The 20,042-nt window shown below is 39.8% G+C and overlaps 1 long non-coding RNA gene across 1 annotated transcript in view; it reads left to right on the forward strand.

The window, feature by feature from the left end:
* Positions 1-20,042, forward strand: part of LOC101860359 — a 44,284-nt gene that overhangs the window by 24,022 nt on the left and 220 nt on the right. The window contains exon 2 of the long non-coding RNA XR_220896.3: positions 12,491-13,052. This is a non-coding gene — a long non-coding RNA (uncharacterized LOC101860359). The remainder of the gene's footprint in view (positions 1-12,490; positions 13,053-20,042) is intronic.

Genomic DNA, 20,042 nt, shown 5'->3' on the forward strand with positions numbered 1-20,042 from the left:
ATGTTGGCAGAAAATGAATAAAGATTTCGTGTACCAAATTTCTCTCAGCTATTTTGAATAGTAAACAAGTTATTGTATTTTTAAGGTGGGTGTGACATAACTTTTGCAACTCGGTATATTAATAAGACGGCACATTTCAAATGTGCTCCTGCCGAATAGTGCCGAAACATAGCCTACAGTAAGCAGTCTAAAAATAAACGCCATAGACCGTATGCTTTTCTTTGTCAATGTTATGTGAGCCCCGGGGCAATCCAGCGGAGTACTCAAGTGAATTGTGACTGGTTCATTGTCTGTCTTGCCACTAGGCCTAGGCCTATTTCAAATGGCTCTGTGACCGTGAACCCGAGGGAGGTGAACGTGACCGTCCTCTGAGTAGTTGTGCCTTTGAATGGTTTTGTAGTGGAGAAGTTAAAGTTATTACTTGAGTGTTCAGTTCCAATACAGGATGAACGAAATTGATGTTTAGCTAACAAACAGATTTAGTACTAGAAATTAAAGCGACAAGTAAAAAGAATGAAAATAAAAGCAAGAGGTTCTCCCTCACCAACCCAAATCTTTAAATTATACACCATCTCATTTACTATGCCCTTGACTATCTCCAGCATGCGATAGCTTAATTGTGCACGTCCACTTTTTAGCCCCACGAGCCGCCCCTGGGCAGAAGGTATATTTTTTAGGTGGGTGGCTGGGTTGGGTGGGGGTGTATCTTGAGTCAAGGGTATTTGACAACTTTCCGGAAATTCCGAAATGAGAGTGGAGTAGTTTGCTCTCGTCGGACAAAAGGATCGGCGTCTGTGGTGTCGGGGTGAGCTGCTTCACCGGCGTTGGTGGTGTGATGGTTTACATCTTGTCAAACTCGCCTCTGTCACGTTTTAGAAACACGCTAACAAAAGACGCGGGAAAAGACAACATATGAGACATCCTCACACTTTTATTCAAGTGAAAAGAATCTAATAACCTCATCGCCCTTCCCGTGATTTTGTCTCAGTAAATATTGACGTATGATGAGATCAGTCGACGTCTGTCCTGTCATGCTTACAGTGCACACAGCAGAAAGTCCCGATGAATCTAGATCTACGCTTGGTACATTTGATAGGTATGATACGTTTGAGTGTGGCCATTTTTTATCGTTATCCAGGGGGACCAGGGGGGGGGGGCAGAAAAAAAGGGGGAGGGGGACATGTAGGGCAAAAGCTGGCATTTTGGTTCAGTTTGATCGGCTCACTTTTATTTTTCAATTCTCTGTTGCTGTTGCTCTTTGAGGAAACGTGCAGTTTCAGTTTTCATTGGTAGGCCAACTCTGCAGTTCTTTCAGTTGAGATATTATAATTTCTCAGTGTTCCCTTGACTCCCTCAAACCCTCTTTTGGGTGGCCTATTTCCTCTTTTGTAGTCAGGGTACTTGGTGTTTAAGGTTTTCGATGCTGGCTGGCTAACTAGGTGATATTCGTAGCAGGTGGCCAAACCATTTATTCTTGGTTTTTCTATGGAATGAAGGACGTGACTCCGTGCCAACGTTTCAATTTGATGAACTTCTTCAACAACAAACTTGTTCGAAATTCTTAATCATCATTTGATACTTTTAATGAACACAACCAATGAGCAGACTACTTTACTTTACAACGTGATATCTTTTTCTTTGTGCCCGATAGGGGATTCCTAGGTCAAATTTGATGAAGCGCAGGAGAGGTCAACATTGATACTCCGTATTCTGGCCACCTACACTTTTCGACCCCATCAGATCTGATGTGGTCATCAAAATCGGGTTTATTTGACCAATGGCTCGAGGAAGTTACCTTTTAGAGTATCTCCGGCTGTCTGCTTCTTCTTCTTACCACCCGGGGTGGTGCTACTGACTGAAGTGTCTTTTGGCTATTCCCAAAGCGGGACATTAACCATGCTCTTATGCACAGTAGAATTGTAATTGTAAATGGGCTTATTCATCAATGTCATGCTCATAACTGTGCCTGAACTGCAATAGGGAACTGCTGCTTTTTTCTTTCCTTATCCTTACTTTCGTCACTTTTCCTCTAATTCTTTTGTATGTTTGTCAATCTATTGTGACCCGCTATTTCCAGGGTGCCTTGATAGTCGAAGCAGACGTTGTGCTGTTGAAGCTAGAGAGGTGAACAGACTAAATCTGATTCTCTGTAAAGACTTCTGTGTTAACATCCACCCCTTGGCGCTCATATTACCTTATGTAGTTGCGAGCGCCGTAAAACCTTACTAAAACTTAAACTGTCTGTTTCGTTGTTTTCGAGTTTGCCCTGAGAGACAGGGTCAAGGTTGACCGTTTCTTTAATGAGGACCATTGTGTCGACGAGGGCGTTACGCATTATCAATATCAAACTGTGAGGCAGAGTGTTGAAATCTTGGGCTCTCAAAAAACAAAATGGAATAAACTAATAATTTCCTGCAAGTTTGGATATTTTCATCGATTTTTTGGGGCTCAACATCTTTTTTGTCCATTCCAGAACATATTTCTGTGTGGATTTTACTGAGAAAAAAAAGTTTATTAGAGGCACAAAAAATGTAAGTTTTCTGTTACCAAGGGCTCGCACGCTATGGACATAACCAAACGTTTGCTGCTATTTTCTTGCTAATTTAGCTTCTAAGACAAGGCGACCTCCACCTCTTTCAATTGCAGATATCTCGACTTCTATTCAAGATAAACGGGTATTTTTTTTCATTGAAGGCAAGATAAAAGAACAAGTTTTAAGATGATACTAATACCTATAACTCCCCGTGTCCAAAAATTGACGAGCGCCTGATTCCACCGCGTAGTGACACAAATTATTCATGAGTCTTGAGGAATAAATCATTTGTGTCTCAGAGAAGTCGTGGTAGAAATTTCTTCTTATCTCTTTGTATCTGATTGATAGTAAAAGGGCAAGAAATTTCAATATGGCAATGTAAAAAATAAATGCGATCGAAATTGTCCAAAGCGGCTATTTATTGTTAAGGAAAAGGTGGTCCTTTTGGAAAGTGGCATTAAAAGAGAAAAAAAAAGCAAAGTGGAAGAGGTCGTTTGTACAGGTGGTTACATTAAACAGGTGGTTGTAAGAGTAGGGTGGACTATTTGTTATCTTTTCTGTCAGATCTGATAGCAAAAGGGCGAGAAAACCAAGTCAGTTACGGTAAAATGTAAATCATATTGAAGTCACAAAAAAGTTGGGGCCACCGCCATTGTGTTCCAAAAGAACTCTCAGACACTCTACGAGAGTAAAGAATTATCTTTACGACGGTGCAGTGACGTCCCACATCATTAATTTACAACACAGTGACACAGCACTCGTGGGGATCACACAACTATACCTGATCACCCTTATCACACATTTCTTTAGTGACAATATTAACACACATCCATGCCATCTCCAGATTTAATAACACACATGTATGACGTCTTTCGTCACTTTATGACCACACACTGTTACTGTGTTTAGACATTGTATTAACACACACAAACAATAACATATTATTCAGTCTTGACAATTATTAATTAACACATACTTATTCTTCCTTGAGTGTGGATAATGTAATCTTTTGAATTAATATCAAAACTAATACATTCAAATCTATTACCGAAATGGAAATGGTGTCTAAACAACTCAAAATAGAGTTTGTCAACTCATTCCTAAGGGCACAGTTGATAGAGAAGCGACGCGTAAAATGGTTTAAGGGAAAAGAAAGGGGGGGGGTCATTTCCCAATTTATAAAGCTGGAATATGACCAAGACGTGCAGGCGGACAGGCTTGGAAAAATATAATTAGTGACACTATTTAAATTATTTAGCAGGCGAGATGCTCCAATCGAGTCTGTGAGGGTCATCTTAGTTGAGAGGAATAGGGATACAACGCCCAAGTAGACAGTCGAAAATATCTGATCATTACCCCCCCCGAAAACAAACAAACAAACAAACACACAGACAAAGCAACAACAAAAAAAAACCCAACAACAATCAACACCCCCCCACGCCAAAACCCCCCACAAACCCCCCCCACCAAACTATTCTTCGGTTTGCAACGGTGAAGCCTCTAACTACAACACCACAATTGTCACTGGATAGCCTTGAAAACTCCCAAATTAATAACCCTGAGATTCAAACAATGTTTATCAACATGATGTTTAAAGCTTATGGCTGCAAATCGGAACAGCGAGTTTACGTAATACTTAACATTTGAATGGCGAGCTCTTCTGACATTGAAATAGCGAGTGTTTTTAAATATAAAAAAAAATTTTCTTCTAAAATTATATTTCTTTGTTAAGGGTAAACTTAGTTTTGGTATTGACCAGTATCAACGGGCAGTTTCATTGAAGTATCGAACTTCAGTCTGACACTTACACTGAACTTTTATACATCTAGAATTTCGTAAAATAATTATTTTAAGCATGTACATGAATATCTGTCGTGAAGTAAAGTAAAAGTTACAGAATTCCCTTGTTTTGCTGTTGTCATCAAGACATGTCAAAAGAAGGGTCTGGCTGGAAAAAAGTAAACAAAAACATAGTATCCTGAACACCACTTCTCACAGGAGTTGAAACATTCTTTTTTTTGTGGTAAGTGTTTTTACGGCGCTCGCAACTTCATAAGGTCATATGAGCGCGCGGGACACACCTAATACTTTTAGTTGGTAGGAAATTTCGAATTTTGCCCGGGTGGCGGCTGAAGCCTACTCGATCGATTTTAGACCACCAAGGGATCTTTAACATGCGCAACTTGCACACGGGCCCTCCGAGATTTTTCGCCCTTGTCCGAGGAGGCTAGGTGTAGGTCTTTCCTACCAGAAGATCAGGGGTTTGGCAGAAAGACAGTTGTAAGTAGGAGTCAAGGAGTAACAGTAGAAAGGCTGCAGAAAGAGTCAGAAGCCCAGAGGAGAGGGCAAAAGAGGAGAGGGTGTGGGGGCAGAAAGAGGAGACGAAAGCAGACGACAGACTATTGCCAGAGAGCAGGAAAGGAGGTGAAAGGAGACAATTTTAGAGAGGAAAATTTTTCGGTCCCTACCCAGATTCGAACCCGGGACCTTTGAATGAGAGGCCAACACCTTAACCTCTAGGCCACGAGAGCCCCCAGTTGAGACATTAAAAAAGATATAAAGATCAATAATAATGAACAACAACACACTGGGTGTGATCTAAAATCACTGTGGAGGTTGTGCCTTATTGTGTCGGTTTATGCTTTATTCTGAGTGTCTTTGTTGTTGCTGTCATAAAGGAGTTCGTCACAAGGCGCAGCAGGAAAAGCAATAAAGAGGAAAGCAACTGAAGATTGATGGATAAGCGTGAGAGGCAGTCTCAAGCCTGTTGGACACAGAGGGGAAATATGAAGAGTTGGAATAGACTATCCTAAAAAGAAAATAATCCTCTCTCTATTGAAAATGCTCGCTATTCCAAAGTTCGAAAATCCATTATTCGGCGAACAATAGAGGTAACATCAGTAGCTATTCCACGGTCCTCCGAATTTTTTTATAAAGATTGAGCTTATGTCTGCCGCACCATTACCTCCAGTGACTTCAGCTGGTATACGTAAGTTATATAAATATTTGCTGGACCCCCTTTCGATGTAAGGAATGATCGGTGCATTAACATTAACTGAAAGTCATTAGCCTACTATATTTACACTCTACTGGAATGGAGCAATAAATCTTGAGATGTATAAAAAATTAAAATGTTTAGATCTATACTCTCAAAACAAAATGAGCCTCGCGAAATATCACCTCCGGCACTTCCGCTATGAAGTACATCTAGGCAGATTTGTTTCTTTTCTCAGTGGAATAAACAAACAGGTGAAAGAAGGACGGGAACTTTTTGTCAATATATTTGTCTAAATTCAGGAAATGAATAAAAACAAAATCGGGCTCTTTCATGTGGACCCATCTATCTTTTCGCAGATACTTGTCAACTTTCAACTCTGTAGCTCTCGTAGTTTTAAGGGAAAAGTGATAGATGTGTTCCAAGTTGCCAAATATATAATAGATGTATAGATTGATTCTCTATTCCGCTTTTGTGGTTGTACGGTCCAGAATTTCAAAGCTGTGGAATCAATGTGCGCGACTAGTGAACAGAAACCTCACTTATTTACAATAGCGTCTTGGAAGGCGGATTTTCCCAAGATTAGATCTAAGCGAAACTAATGAAAAACTGAAAATTAAACTACAGTGACTTTAGAATCCTCAATAAAACTGTGCACCCTTTAAATGATTCTTCTGAAGCACCGTTTTTTTTGGTCAAATTCCAAAGATAAATGGTTGGAAGTTTTAGGCGGCCAAAGTGACGAACGTTCACAACTAGAATCTGCCTCTGCGTTCATTGCCATTTTTTTGGGGTCCAAAAGTTGCTAAAATTTGCCACCAAAAAATGGCAGAAGTTGCCTTAAAAGTTGCCATAAATCTTCAAGCTTTCATCTCTCTGTGATAACGCATATTATTATTTTTATTATGATCTAGCAATGTGTTGATAGAGATAACTTAATCTAAAGCACACAAATTTCTTGGGCTCTGTTTTATCCAGAATATCATTTTTGGCCACACAGAGTGTAAAAACGTGAAAAATACAGGTTTCACAACAGAATGAAACCAAAACTAGAATAGCACATAAACAACAAAAATTAACAAATTATAAGGGCGGGTGTCCACTTTTCCGCAGATTTGCCGTTTTTTAAAACTCTGTGCGAGTGTAATTCAAGAAAAGGTACAGGATATTTTTAACATGTAAATTATGGAACCACACACAAGGTCACGTATTCGGTTTTTTGATGGAGACACGCTCTAACATAACATATAACATATTTATATATTTTTTAAATGTAAGAACAACATATAATTAAATAACATTGTTCGATATACATACAAAATAGAACCCCCCCCCCACATCAGAACATTAAAAAAAAATTAACACACCAACAAATTAAAACACAAGAAAGGGAAAACTAATAGACAAACAGCAATGTATAGTATGTACCTACATCCTCGCTTGAAAATATCTATACATGGACACCGTAAAATTATCAAAATACATGTCTAATATTAATATTGTTATGAAGTAGCTTTGTTGTTGAAAATGCAAAAAATCGCGGCCGATTCGCGGACTGAAAATTGCCAAAAATCGCGGCCGCGATTCGCGGGTCGCGGCTGCGACAAACGCAGATGCTAGTATAATAAATTAATATATAGATAGAGATAGAGATTATGTGTTGCCTTGGCAAGGTACGTTGCCCTAGAAGTGGAGCATGTTTCTGAGTGTAACATTAGTTGCAAAGCGCACAGAGCATACAGAAGAGTGTGATACAGGCCATAAAATGTAATTTTCTCATTATTGTTATTTCTAAAACATCGCCCAAACAAACTTACCCTCTAGCCATCATGTCACTTTCCCAAATCTTTGAGAGTAAATTAACAGCAAATACCTTTTACTTTTACTTTTTCTGTTCCCCTTTGCCTCAACATGTCGATGGTAGATGCAATTTATTGTCAGATATAGGTCAGGTGTGTTGCATTTTGGATCATCATGTCCCTTCTTTGACTCATTTGATGCGTATTTGTCATGGTCCTTCATTGGGTTGTTATAATGACCCCTTTTCATAACTGCGAACATTTAAAAAAAGTGCTATATAAGCTCGCTCTGTTTAATCTTTCTGGGTCTTTGCTTATTTTGAGACGCTGGTTCCGAATAAGAAATCAGTTTTGAGATGTAATAATTATTTTTGATATTTTGTGGCCCAAGTTTAATCCTTCCTGGCGGCAAATTTTAAAGTGATTATACGTCAAAACGTTCAAGCCCCACGATCTTGGCAGCAGGCGCCACGAAGTTTGGGACAGTTTTGTCCTAATGCGGTAGACGGTTATATTTCTCTATAATTACAGCCGATGTTACACCGGGACTGGGATAGTCCTGTCCCACCGATTTTGTAGCAATTCACAACTGCTCGGGGCTCAAATCGACAAAAATGTCCTGTCGTAATAGGTGAGGTACATTACATTCTAATTCAAAGGTTTCAAACTCCCGACGGGTCTGTCCCAGGACAAACTGTCGTAGTGCTGTACTTGCCTTTGGCGAAAAGGAAAAAGCTTAGGCTAGTACCGCACTACTACATTCTTGTCTCGGACAGGACTGTCCTGTTCCACCGTCGATTTTTTGCTTGTCAAAACAGATACCGCACTAGGACAGGACTGATCCGGCCCATAAGGCGGCTTTTTTGTTGTTGCCCGCGGCGAGGTTAAAAATGCATTCCAAAAATGTCCTAAATATTATCCCCCAAAAAATATAATTAATACGATTTTCGTGATTAGTGACCCAAAATTTACAAAAAATCACAAGGAGAACGCAATTTAATGCCCCATTACGTGTGTATGTATGTGTGTGTGTGTGTGTGTGTGTGTGTGTGTGTGTGTGTGTGTGTATGTGTGCGTGCGTGTGTGTTTTCCAGGGTGACTTTGATACATTACTTAACCATTGATGATAAAAATTTAAAAATAAAATAATTTGCTAAAATGTACATAGTTTTGCTTCAAATCAGGTTCTCCGCAAGCCATTTTTCTTATTTTGAGACGCTGATTCAGAATATGAAATCGGTTTTGAGATACGATAATTCTTTAAAAAAGTTTTGCCTTAAGTTTAATCCAGCGCGGCGGCAAATTTTGAAGTGATTCTACGTCACAACGTGCAAGCCCAACGATCTTGACATCAGGCGGCCTCCAAGTCTGTCCTAATGCGGTAGGCGGCTATATTTCTCTATAATCACAGACGATATTACCCCGGGATTAGGATAGTCCTGTCACAGCGCTTTTGTAGCAATTCACAACTGCTCGGGACTCAAATCGACAAGAATGTCCTGTTGTAATAGGTGAGGTACATTACACTCAAATTCAAAGGTTTCAAAATCCAGACGGATCTGTCCCAGGACAAACTGTAGTAGTGCGGTACTAGCCTTATGGTGTCGTAGGCAGAAGACGTGAGGTTCGAAGTTCAGGTATCGTGCATCTCCGTCTGTCTGCTTGGACGTTGTATTTCCTCTCAGCCTGGGTTAGCCTAGACAGGCAGGGTCGAAGCTGCCCGCTATCCAAGTTTAAAAAAAAATAGATTGTATCGAAATGAGCGTAAAAAAACAACCCAATCCAAATGACACAATCTTAGAACAAAGCTACCCCCACAACCAAGGAATCCTACTAACCATGGGATATTTCCTATACATTTGTGACTGTGTTGCAAACTATTGCAAAACTCACCGTAGTATCACTCACCGTTATTTTGTTAAATTCTGAGAGACACACTGTCACGACGACGCTCATTATTTTTAACTTCGAGAGAAGCACGTAGGTCTGCGTGGTGGAATGACGAAGCATTTTGCATTGCAAACAAGTTTAGTTAATATCCTCAGGGGCAAAATATTTTATCGCATATCTACGTGTTTTCTCTAACGATATTAAAAGAGTATCTGGGTTTTTCTGCTGGGCCATAACCTCCAGGGCAGATTTGGCTCTGACAAGCAGAGTCGATGCACGCCTCCTGAAGAGTGTAAACTGTGTCGACTTACATCAAACAGAGACCCCTCATTTCTTGAGTGGACTCTGACAGACAGGACTATAACAGCGAGCCTGCTCCTAAAGCTCTCAAAATCGTGTAGACATTTGAAGAACATTTTCAACCAGTGTAGGCATGGTTGAAGTAGAGCGCTTCCTATTTTATATAAATAATGTCGATGGGTGTCTTTAATATTTAAATGCTCCCTCTCCCCTCGCCAAATCACCCTTCCACTCCCCCTTCCCCCTCCCAGAATGTCGTCTCACAAAAGCAGAACACTATCATCTCTACGCAAAGCTTCTTTCAGTTCTTGGCCTCTTTCTCTTTTCCTTGCATTTCTTCTTCTTCTACCTCCAGTCAGTGAAAGTTTGATATCCAGGGACGTTATGTAAAATAGAACCTGGAAATAGATATGTAATACATTGTTTTAATTCTCTTTAGATGAACAGCCAAGTAGTTGCTTTTAGCCACTTTTCGACACAATTTAGATCGTTTAGGTGGTTGGCTTCAACCTTGCCTGTGAGGGACAACCTGGGCTGAGAGGATAGATCAAACAATGTCCCAGCGGAGAAACGTTTTTGTTGAAGCTTTCTGAAAGCTCCAAGTCGTGTTGGTAGGGGCGTAAAATGTGCGTACACGATCACGAAAGGGCTGTTTTATGTCTTCAGTAAAGTGGAACTTCCTAAGTATCATTTAACATCATAATAAGGTTGTAATGATCAAGTCTGTCTGCTTGTTTGTCTGTCTGTCTGTCTGTCAGTCAGTCTGTCTGTCTATCTGTCTGTCTGTCTATCTGTCTGTCTGTCTGTCTGTCTGTCAGTCTGTCTGTCTGTCTGTCTGTCTGTCTGTCTGTCTGTCTGTCTGTCTGTCTGTCTGTCTGTCTGTCTGTCAATCTGTCTGTCTCTGATTTCTTTCTCTCTCTTTCTAATATTATTATTATTATTATTACTATTATTATTGTTATTATTATTATTATTATTATTATTATTATTATTATTATTATTATTATTATTATTATTATTATTATTATTATTATTATTATTATTATTATTATTATTATTATTATTATCATCATCATTAAGGGGGGGGGGGGCTTACACCTGGAGGCTATCTCGCTTATTACTGGACCGAATTTTACCAAATTTTACACATATAACAAGCATAGTAAGGAGTCTTAAAATCCGCAATCAATTTTGAGAAAAAAGTTTCGTTTCCATGGATACGCCGCCATATTGGATTTTATTTACATGTCTTACGTAATGAATACCGCACTTATCGCTCATGGAAATTGATTGCTTTTTTGCATGCGTATTTACAAACATTAAATCTAAAAATTTCTCTGTTGTTGTTGTCGTAAACGAATTAGACAATTTTTAATGAATTTTTTCCTGAGGTAGCATTCAAGTTTGCGAAAAATCCATGAAAACCCCCACTCCAGACACCACCAACAAAAATCTATTCCATATATAAAAAAATTAACAGACCAATTTTTAGTATTACCTCTTTTCTTCATTCTGTGAAAATTTCATGAAGATATGATGAAAAATGGTGGAGTTATTTAAAAAAGTATAGAGAAAAGTCGCGTTTTGAGAAAACGGCCGATAAAGAAAAATAAAATACTGACTTTATGAGGAAATGGCGGTTACAAACATGCCTGGTATGGGGAAAAATACGTTTTTGGGGGTTCTTATGCGAGAAATAGTTGTAGGACAGGCTGAGGAAGCTAAAAATCCCTACAACTCAAATTCCATGAGTTTGAGCCGAATTTTGACTTTGGGTGTGTAGCCCCCCCCCACCCCCTCCCTTAATTTGTGAAATATCACTTATCTCTAGAACAGGATGTGTTGGGGAGTGGGTGGAAGGTTTGCCTAGGAGGTCATGGACCACAATGGAGAGTTGTTAAAACTGTCGCATACTATCTATCATCTATATTTTAATAACATGTATTACTCTTTTAGTTTAATGCTGCGGGGGACAATGAAAGCTGGAACGTATGAATTAACGTCTTTTCTGTTTCCAGTTCAAGCAGAAAATCTAAAAAAAATTATAATAAAAAGAGAAAAAAAGCTTAAAAACTTGGCTCTCTCAAAAATCCCGCACACAGACACACGTGCGAAGACATATTATAATGTATAATATATTATTCTTAGCGTACAAACACAAAAATACACGCAGACATACAGACACACATACACACATACACCCTCCTATACCAATTCACAAGTTGTACTCTCACTTACACTTACACAGCCACATAGCCACATAAATACACACATACACACACACACACACACACACACACACACACACACACACACACACACACACACACACACACACACATCCACCTGTCAACTCCATCCCCCCCTGCGACCGCTAGCCATGCACTTGCTGGAATTCCCCAACCTCATATCATATTCATGTATTTCATTAGGTGTAAGGCACCAGTTTAACACGAAGACCAGAGCAGTATAAAAAGCAGACAAGGAACAGTGCTATTTATCCACACAAGGAAATAGCAAAGTAATATACTTAGTCTTATCAAAGATCTTTCCCCCCCCAATAGGTTCAGTTTGTAGGTAGGTGATGAAGTTGTTACATTAGATCCTAACAATGTTATTGTTTCTACGACAGCAAGTAACTATGTCTATTCTTTTGGTGTTGCAGTTGTTACTGTTATTATTGTCAATTTTGCCATTGGGTATTTTTGCTGTTACTAATCCTATTAATTTACGATGTGGCATTGTCATCATTACTATAAGCACTCTTCTTCTTCTTCTTCTTCTTCTTCTTCTTCTTCTTCTTCTTCTTCTTCTTCTTTTTCTTCTTCTTCTTCTTCTCATCAATATCATTGATATTGTTATTATGATTATGTTATAAATCATCATTTATCGTTATTATAACAAACATTACGCTGTAAATAACATTAATATTGTCAACACTTTACTATTTGTTTTTTTTTCTCTCTTACTCAGGAGCAACTGAAAGCAGAAAGACAATCATTTAAAGAGCACAAAGGAAGGGAAAGGGAAAAAAAGATAACAAAAAAAAGCTCAAGTATACATGGAAACGAGAACTGAAGAAAGACTAAGAATATTCAAAAATTAGATAATATACAAGTATAATAATTTTTTTAAAAACGAAGAAAAAAATCAAGCAGCAATAAAAGGAAAAATCAAAGGACAATAATTAAAAGCTTAGTTTATAATAAAAGCAACATTGTACGTCTTTTTTAAACAAAAAAACACACAAACCCCCCCCCCCCCAAAAAACCCAAACAAAACCCCGACACATTAAAAAAATATAATATTTAAGTCTCCTTAAGAGAAGAGAATACTAAGTTTTGTCAAAATTAAGCCGGAAAATCTCGTTTTGTTAGCTCAGGCAGGACTTAACTTTTTTGAAAAGGAGTTATTGTTTCATTGCTTTCAACAACAATGTCTGTGATCTGCTCTTTGAGCTTTTGGATGACGTCAGCACTTTGTGTTTTGGTCTGCGTTTCGGTGGTAGTCCCGGCTCCTTCAGAACGGTCGCACAGTGAGTAGACAAATGAAAATAAGTTTTAATAAAAAAAGATAACAATTTTGTGTTGGTTCCGAGTAACATAATGATATCTATCTATCTATCTATCTATCTATCTATCTATCTATCTATCTATCTATCTATCTATCTATCTATCTATCTATCTATCTATCTATCTAGAGTATCGGCGTCAATGGAGTAGGGATCAGAGTCTTCACAGAGGAGGTCAGTTCAATCCTCAAGTGTTTGTGTGTGTATGTGTGTGTGTGTGTGTGTGTGTGTGTGTGTGTTTGTGCGTGTGTGTGTGTGTGTGTGTGTGTGTGTGTGTGTTTGTGTGCGTGTGTGTGTGTGTGTGTGTGTGTGTGTGTGTGTGTGTGTGTGTGTGTGTGTGTGTGTGTAAGATCGGTCTGTGTTAGAAACGTCAAATATAATTTTTTTGTGTTGAGGCTTTAATGTAGCATTTCCCCTTCAAATGTGAGCATAGCATATTCAAATGTGACATAGGCAGTGGAAATATATCACTGGTGAAATTTTGAGAAATTGGAAGTTCAAATGTGACACACGTATGCTTTTTTAAAAATAGCTCTACGGTGCTTCCTGTGAAAGCAAAATTTTAATTTGAACATTGCAGCTTTAAAAAGAAAACGGTTATTCTTTCTAATGTGACTTTGCACGCTCAAATGTGATATTAAGAGAAACTTTGAGTATCATTGAGTGTGAAGAAAGGACATGCAGTGCGATTTATTCCAAAATCGCGGATGTAAACGGAGCCTGAATATACGAGAAATACATAATATCTACATGAGAGATACTTAATATCTAAGAGGTGGAGACTACTTGCAAATAGCGAAATGGCCAAGTAACACTGCCTCGTTGTAAGAGACAAGTAAATGTGCTTGTTGACATGCAAGCTGTTGAGAGGCACTCGCCCTTCATTATAAGCATGATCAAGAATCTGTCTTCCTCAGGTCACCTATGTTAGCCGGGCAATCATAACTAAAATTCTTTACAGGCTCTTGGGTACCATGAAAAAGTTAGAAAACACTTGCTGAAAGAAATTCCGACCTCAGCAAAGATCTGCGCAATGCACATGCAACATGGCACATGTCATGTATATGTCGGTTAATTCATCTAACTGATGAAGCAGGCATACATCCGTGAATGAAACGAACCCGTGAAGCTGACATGGAAGACTTCTTACACTGACATTCACTGAGAGAAGAGTTGATGGCCTCATTTACCATGAACTCTGAAGGAGGAATGGCAAGATGGCCGTTCCAATTCCAATTCATTCATTCAGACACTGTGGACATCACAGTGGATGCATTTTTCGCTTAGCGCTAGCTACACACTCGGGGACTGTACAGTCCCGTAGTGCGAACACTCGGGGACTGTGCAGTCCCCTAGCGCTGCTTTTGGTATTGGGGGACGGCAAAGAAACAACCTTTGACCTTTGGATCGAGGCCAACAAGCCATCATTAGACATTAACAGCATTTAAATTTCCTCCCATGACAAATTGACAACGTGTTGTCTGATTTGACTGTTGGCGATGTTTTTGGCAGCTATGATGTTCTGTTTTGAAAAATTAATGAGTTGGCCTTATGGTAGAGTGACCCATTGGTTTTTTTGGGGGAAAGGCAAATGGTGAAAGTTTTGTTGATCCAGTAGAATTGACATAGTCTAGATCTAGACTAGATCTAGATTTATATTGTAATAGTTCTTTCATTGTAGGTCTCTAGATCTATCTACATCTAGACACTACTGATACATAGATCTGGATCTTCCAACTGTTAAGTTAATGAGTGTTGTGGGAGAATCTAGATATAGAGCCAAACACGGTTTATCTAAGGCGAATTTATATTTTTATTTCGACAGGTTTGTTAACCAAGAATAGGATCTATCTAGATTAGATCTAGATCTAGATATAGCAGTAGAACTACCTATGATCATGACGTAGACTGTATAGACAACACTACATGGTAGTCTCTGTGTATAATATCTCAAATCTAGGCCTAGATCTAGTTTAGTATTACCAAAGATTCTCTCCTACCAATTCAAGATATTGCAATGGAAGTTGTTGGGGGACTGTACAAAAACTAGAGGCGGGCGGGAAGCGATATTTCCTTTCCGAGCGAGAAGACCGGGAAGCTGACCTACTTCCCGCCGAGACCGGTCCCGAGAACGGGTAATACTTCCCGTCTCGTGTCTCGAGAAATATTTCTCGTCTCGTGACCAATTTCTCTTCTCGCCCCGCAGTTCGAGCCACTCGTTCAGCGAGAAGGCCGGCCACGGCCGAGATTTCTCTTCTCGCCCCACTAAGCATGGGCGAAGTCAAGTCGAAGTTCGGAATTCGACGAATTCGTGGGGTCTGAGTCGGAGCTCGAACATTGGGCAGGAGGACGAGTCCGAACACGAATTCCCGAACTAGGGCAGCCAAGGGGGAAATGGATCACGAGGAGCGAAAACATATTTAATTTGTTTAAAACTGTGAATAATTTTACGCAAAACTGCACCCAAGAAACATTTTTGGACGCTCAAAATTTAGATTTACCAATAAATGAATAAAAATGCATAAGTATCATAAAACACGATGTCTGATTTCTATTTTCCCCTCGCTGTGTTCAGAAGGAAGCGGCGAGTTCGAATTGGACCGTCCCACGATTCCATCGACTCAATGAAAGTCACATGAGCCTTTAGAACGCGCTGATTCGCTAGCAGTTACAAATCCGTTCTGCTGGTGGTTATGCCCTAAGAGGCCAAGGTCAACTTTACGCACTACGGTGACGGACGAGCATTGCGTCTCTGATTGCACCAATCCAAAGATAGTGAATAACAAGATGGGCCACTCAGCCAAAAAAGTGTCCGCAGGAAGTATGCTCTTTGCTTCAGATGGCGCTGCAGTCTGTTTTGAAGCTCTCTTTCGTTTTTCCAGAAGAAGAATAGGAATAGCACCTCCTTGCGTGCGCAGATCGACTGCTGTTCATCAGCAGTTCGGGTACGTTCGGTGCGGAGTTTTTGTTTTTTTATTTTATTTTAATGACCTCTCGCCTTTCATTCTAAAGTCAAATTAAACGAAGAAAACCATCACCCTTTCCTCCGGAAGAGGTTTTTTGTCAGCGTAACCATTTTAAAAAAGCGTTCTTCCGAAATTTATCCAAAAACTTGCTAGTTTCACTTTGATTTTTAAAAACTCAAGTAGGGTAACTCTGTTCGCAAAGAGTGCGCTTTTGTGAAGAGGGCGCCACCAAATTTTGAGGACACTTTCTTAATTGGCTCAAAGAGAGAAGTGGCCCATCTTGTTATGTACTATCATTGACCAATCACAATTGCAAGCCATCTTCACGTCAAATTCTAATCCCGTGATTATCCCAGCCTCCTTCTTTCTTTGGCTTTCACTGCGGCGATCACACACATTTCACTACTTTTCTTCTCTTCATTGTACTATCTACATGTATTTTCTTACGACCTGTCTGGCACTTACATTTACATTGTCACATTTCTTGTCTCTTTTGCATTACTCAATGTTTGTTTTCAACCTTGTATGTTTCATCTTGTCATAATAAATGTTGATTATGATATAGATCTAGATCTATTACTGTTATTTTTTATAGACTTCTGTCTTGCTGACTGTTGCTTTGATTAATGCATGGTCTGACTTTAGAGTTCGAGACTGCTGGATTTTATGCTTTGATTTTTATTATGACCTGTTTGCATCCATTATCCTCGCACATGAAAGCGGCTGTACTGTCAACGAGGGGCAAGTAACTTTCCAAACAAACTGATGCCCTCCCCTGATGTCAATGAAAACATTGCCTGCCTCAATCCCGACCTCTGTGACCTCTTCCCTGCTCCTTCCCCCTCCCCCCTCCCCGCCCCCTTTGTCTGCACCGGTCCGTGGCGTCGGGATTCTCTACAGCGTGTTCGACTCGACGGATGTAGGGAGAACGACTTGACTTGACACGAATCCCACCGAATTGACCTTGCCTCTCCTCAAATTTGATTGGCTGCTATCTTGACCTGAATTCGAATTCGGAGTCGAAGTCGACGAATTCGCGCCCAAAAATGTTCGGAGTCGAAAGTTCGGAAGTTCTCGGAGTCGGCCCACCCTTACGCCCCACAGAACGAGCAGCTCGTTTAGCGAGAAGACCGATCGTGGCGGGGATCTAAACTTAGAAACTAGGCTTGCCCTGTTGCGCAGGCGCAGGCGGTGAAGGAAGGTAGGGAGACCTAGGCCTAGGCCCTGATCAACTCCCCACTCGCCTCGTCTCGCCAACCTCTCCCCTCCCTTTCAGTTTCACACACAGGACGGCACGGTGATGGGTGGCACTGTCTGCGTTGTCATTTCTCGCCTCTCACTCTCTCACTCTCGTTACTGTTACTCGTTGTGTCAAGCCAACGAGCAGTATCATGTCTCGGTACCGAGCAGTAGTTTAGTGCCCTAGAAGCGACGGGAAGGCCGTTACCCGCGAGAAACGGGTACTCGGCTCGTCTCGTTCCCGCCCCTAACAAAAACTCAAAATCTAAACAAAATAGATCTAGATCTAGATCTAAAAAGGGTGGAAACGAAAAAACCTGGGTGAGAATAAAATAGATCTATCATATTATGTGAAGTATTCTCACCCCGGGTGCGAATACTCACACCGAAATCCTAAAGAAGGATTGTAGTACCTATTGGAAGTAGATGATCTTTGGTAATACTTATACTAGGCCTACTACTTGGCCTAGATCTAGATCTAAACTATATCTAGATCTAGATCTAGGTCTAGGCTTAGATAATAGGCAAGCGCTATTTGCAACGCCGCGTTCTGAATAGCTCCCGTGCTATTTGAAACGCCAGTACTAGATCTAGAATATAGATCTAGATCTAATAATAATAATAATAATTGCATTTATATAGTGCATATCCATGCTCAATAGCATGCTCTATGCGCTTTACAACTATTATTACCCCAGCAGACCCTTTGAGAACACTCTGAAACATTCTCGGCTTCCGCGGAAGCATCTACATGTAATAGCCATCGTTTCTACATGATAATATTGTAGTTCTGCCTGAATTGTGGAAGCTTTCTCAGTTTTTTTTTTATAAACCTCCTAGGATTTGACTCCTTTTTTTATGACGTTGTCTTATTCCGATCAATATTGGGTAGATTTATATCTAGAAAAATCTAGATCTAGAAGGATTTAACAATTGTTTCTGACATTATTTGCACAAAGGTAGACGTCTTGTTCATCTCTCATAATCATAATCATATAAGTTAGAGTTTTGAGCAAGTTTAAGTCGAAAGACGCTTGGATAACAATAACAAGACGGTGCAACTCGAACTTTAAGTTAGGACTAGAGAACGTATACAAGCTGTCTACTGTCTACGTTCTCTAAGTCTAATGTTCAGTGCTTCCAAGCGTGGCATCGAATCCCGGTCCCGAAAGGTTTTTTTTTTCCTTCTCCTGAGCCTAAAGTAAAAAAAACCAAACTAAATTAGACTCACAGACCAAGGAAAGCCACTACTGAACTTTAACCAGGACTAAATTTGTAAAAGGAAAAGTATAGGCTATACTAAGGCCTACTTTGTACAGAGCTCCCCTTGGGGACAAAACCAGAATGTGCATGCTTCATCACTACATAAAAAACTACAAAGCAACAAGATATAATGATGAGAAGAATTTGTTGGACGACAACAACAACAACAACAACAACAACAACAATAACAACAACAACAACAAAACCAAGAAAAAAAAACAACAACCCGTCCGGGACCGGGATCGAACCCACGCAAAAAAAATATAAAAAATGGTTTAACTTCAATCGCAGACGCGCTGTCACTTCGGCCATCAGAACATCCAATAACGATGTGCAGATTAAGCTTGATATTTTACACACGCGACACGGCGTTTTATTTAGCACTGGCGCTAATCGCAACGCGGCGTTTTATTTAGCACTGGCGCTAATCGCAACGCGGCGTTGCAAATAGGCACTTCCTAGATATTATAGACACAGACTGCAACTTTTTAAATTGAAGAAGAGTAGACCTACCATGTAGTATAGATCTAGTCTACAGTCTATGTCATTAGTACTACTACTAGATCTAGGCCTAGATCTAGATCTAGAATCTAGATAGAACATTAAACCTGTCGACATAATCGATAAATTCACCTTAAATAAACAGTGTTTGGCTCTAGATCCAGATTCTCCCACCATACTAATTAACTTAACTAGATCTTGATCTTGATCTAGTTATGTATCAGTATGATCTAGATCTGTCCGATGATGGCTTGTTGATCTCGATCCAAAGTTCAAAGGTTGTTTCTTTGCAGTCCCCCAGTGCCAAAAGCAGCGCTAGCGCACTGCACAGTCCCCAAGTGGGTAACAGTCCCCTAACAATTTCCTTTTCGCTATAGATAATGCACCTGCTCACAGACAAGTAGCTAGCCTGCAGTTGCTTCCACAATTTTGGTCTCCGATTTCAGTTTCCTTACTCACCATTCATCAATACCTGAAACACTGACCGAAGTTCACACCAGCTAAACCCAAATCACGGAACAGGGAGTCAAAGTGGTTACTGCTCCAAAGATGCAAGCTGATTTTAGGGATATGCAAGAGCGAGGATATTATTTCTCTGTTTGCATTGTAAACACCCCCCTCCCCCTGAGAGCAGAGTTGATTCACCAGGTCAGTGTCTCTTCCAGTGGAAAATGAGGAGGAATCGAGCAACTGTTGTTTTGAGAGCCTTTACAGCCTTATTACATTTGCACTTGAAATAAATGGCACATTTCTTTCTGCATTTATTCATATTTGAAAGGGCAGTTTCTACATTTAAACGCATTAGATCTATGAGTAGTTTTGCCCTTTCTATGTTCGTATTTAAAGTTGTATGCCATATTTGGTTTCCCTTTATGTCACGTTTTACCTAACTATATCACATTTGAACTTGCTATGCTTACATATGAAAGAGAAATACAATATCGTATAATCTATATTTAATTAATTATTGATTTTCACAAAGTTA

This window comes from Aplysia californica, unplaced genomic scaffold (assembly GCF_000002075.1).
Source record: "Aplysia californica isolate F4 #8 unplaced genomic scaffold, AplCal3.0 scaffold00569, whole genome shotgun sequence".
Taxonomy (NCBI): domain Eukaryota; kingdom Metazoa; phylum Mollusca; class Gastropoda; order Aplysiida; family Aplysiidae; genus Aplysia; species Aplysia californica.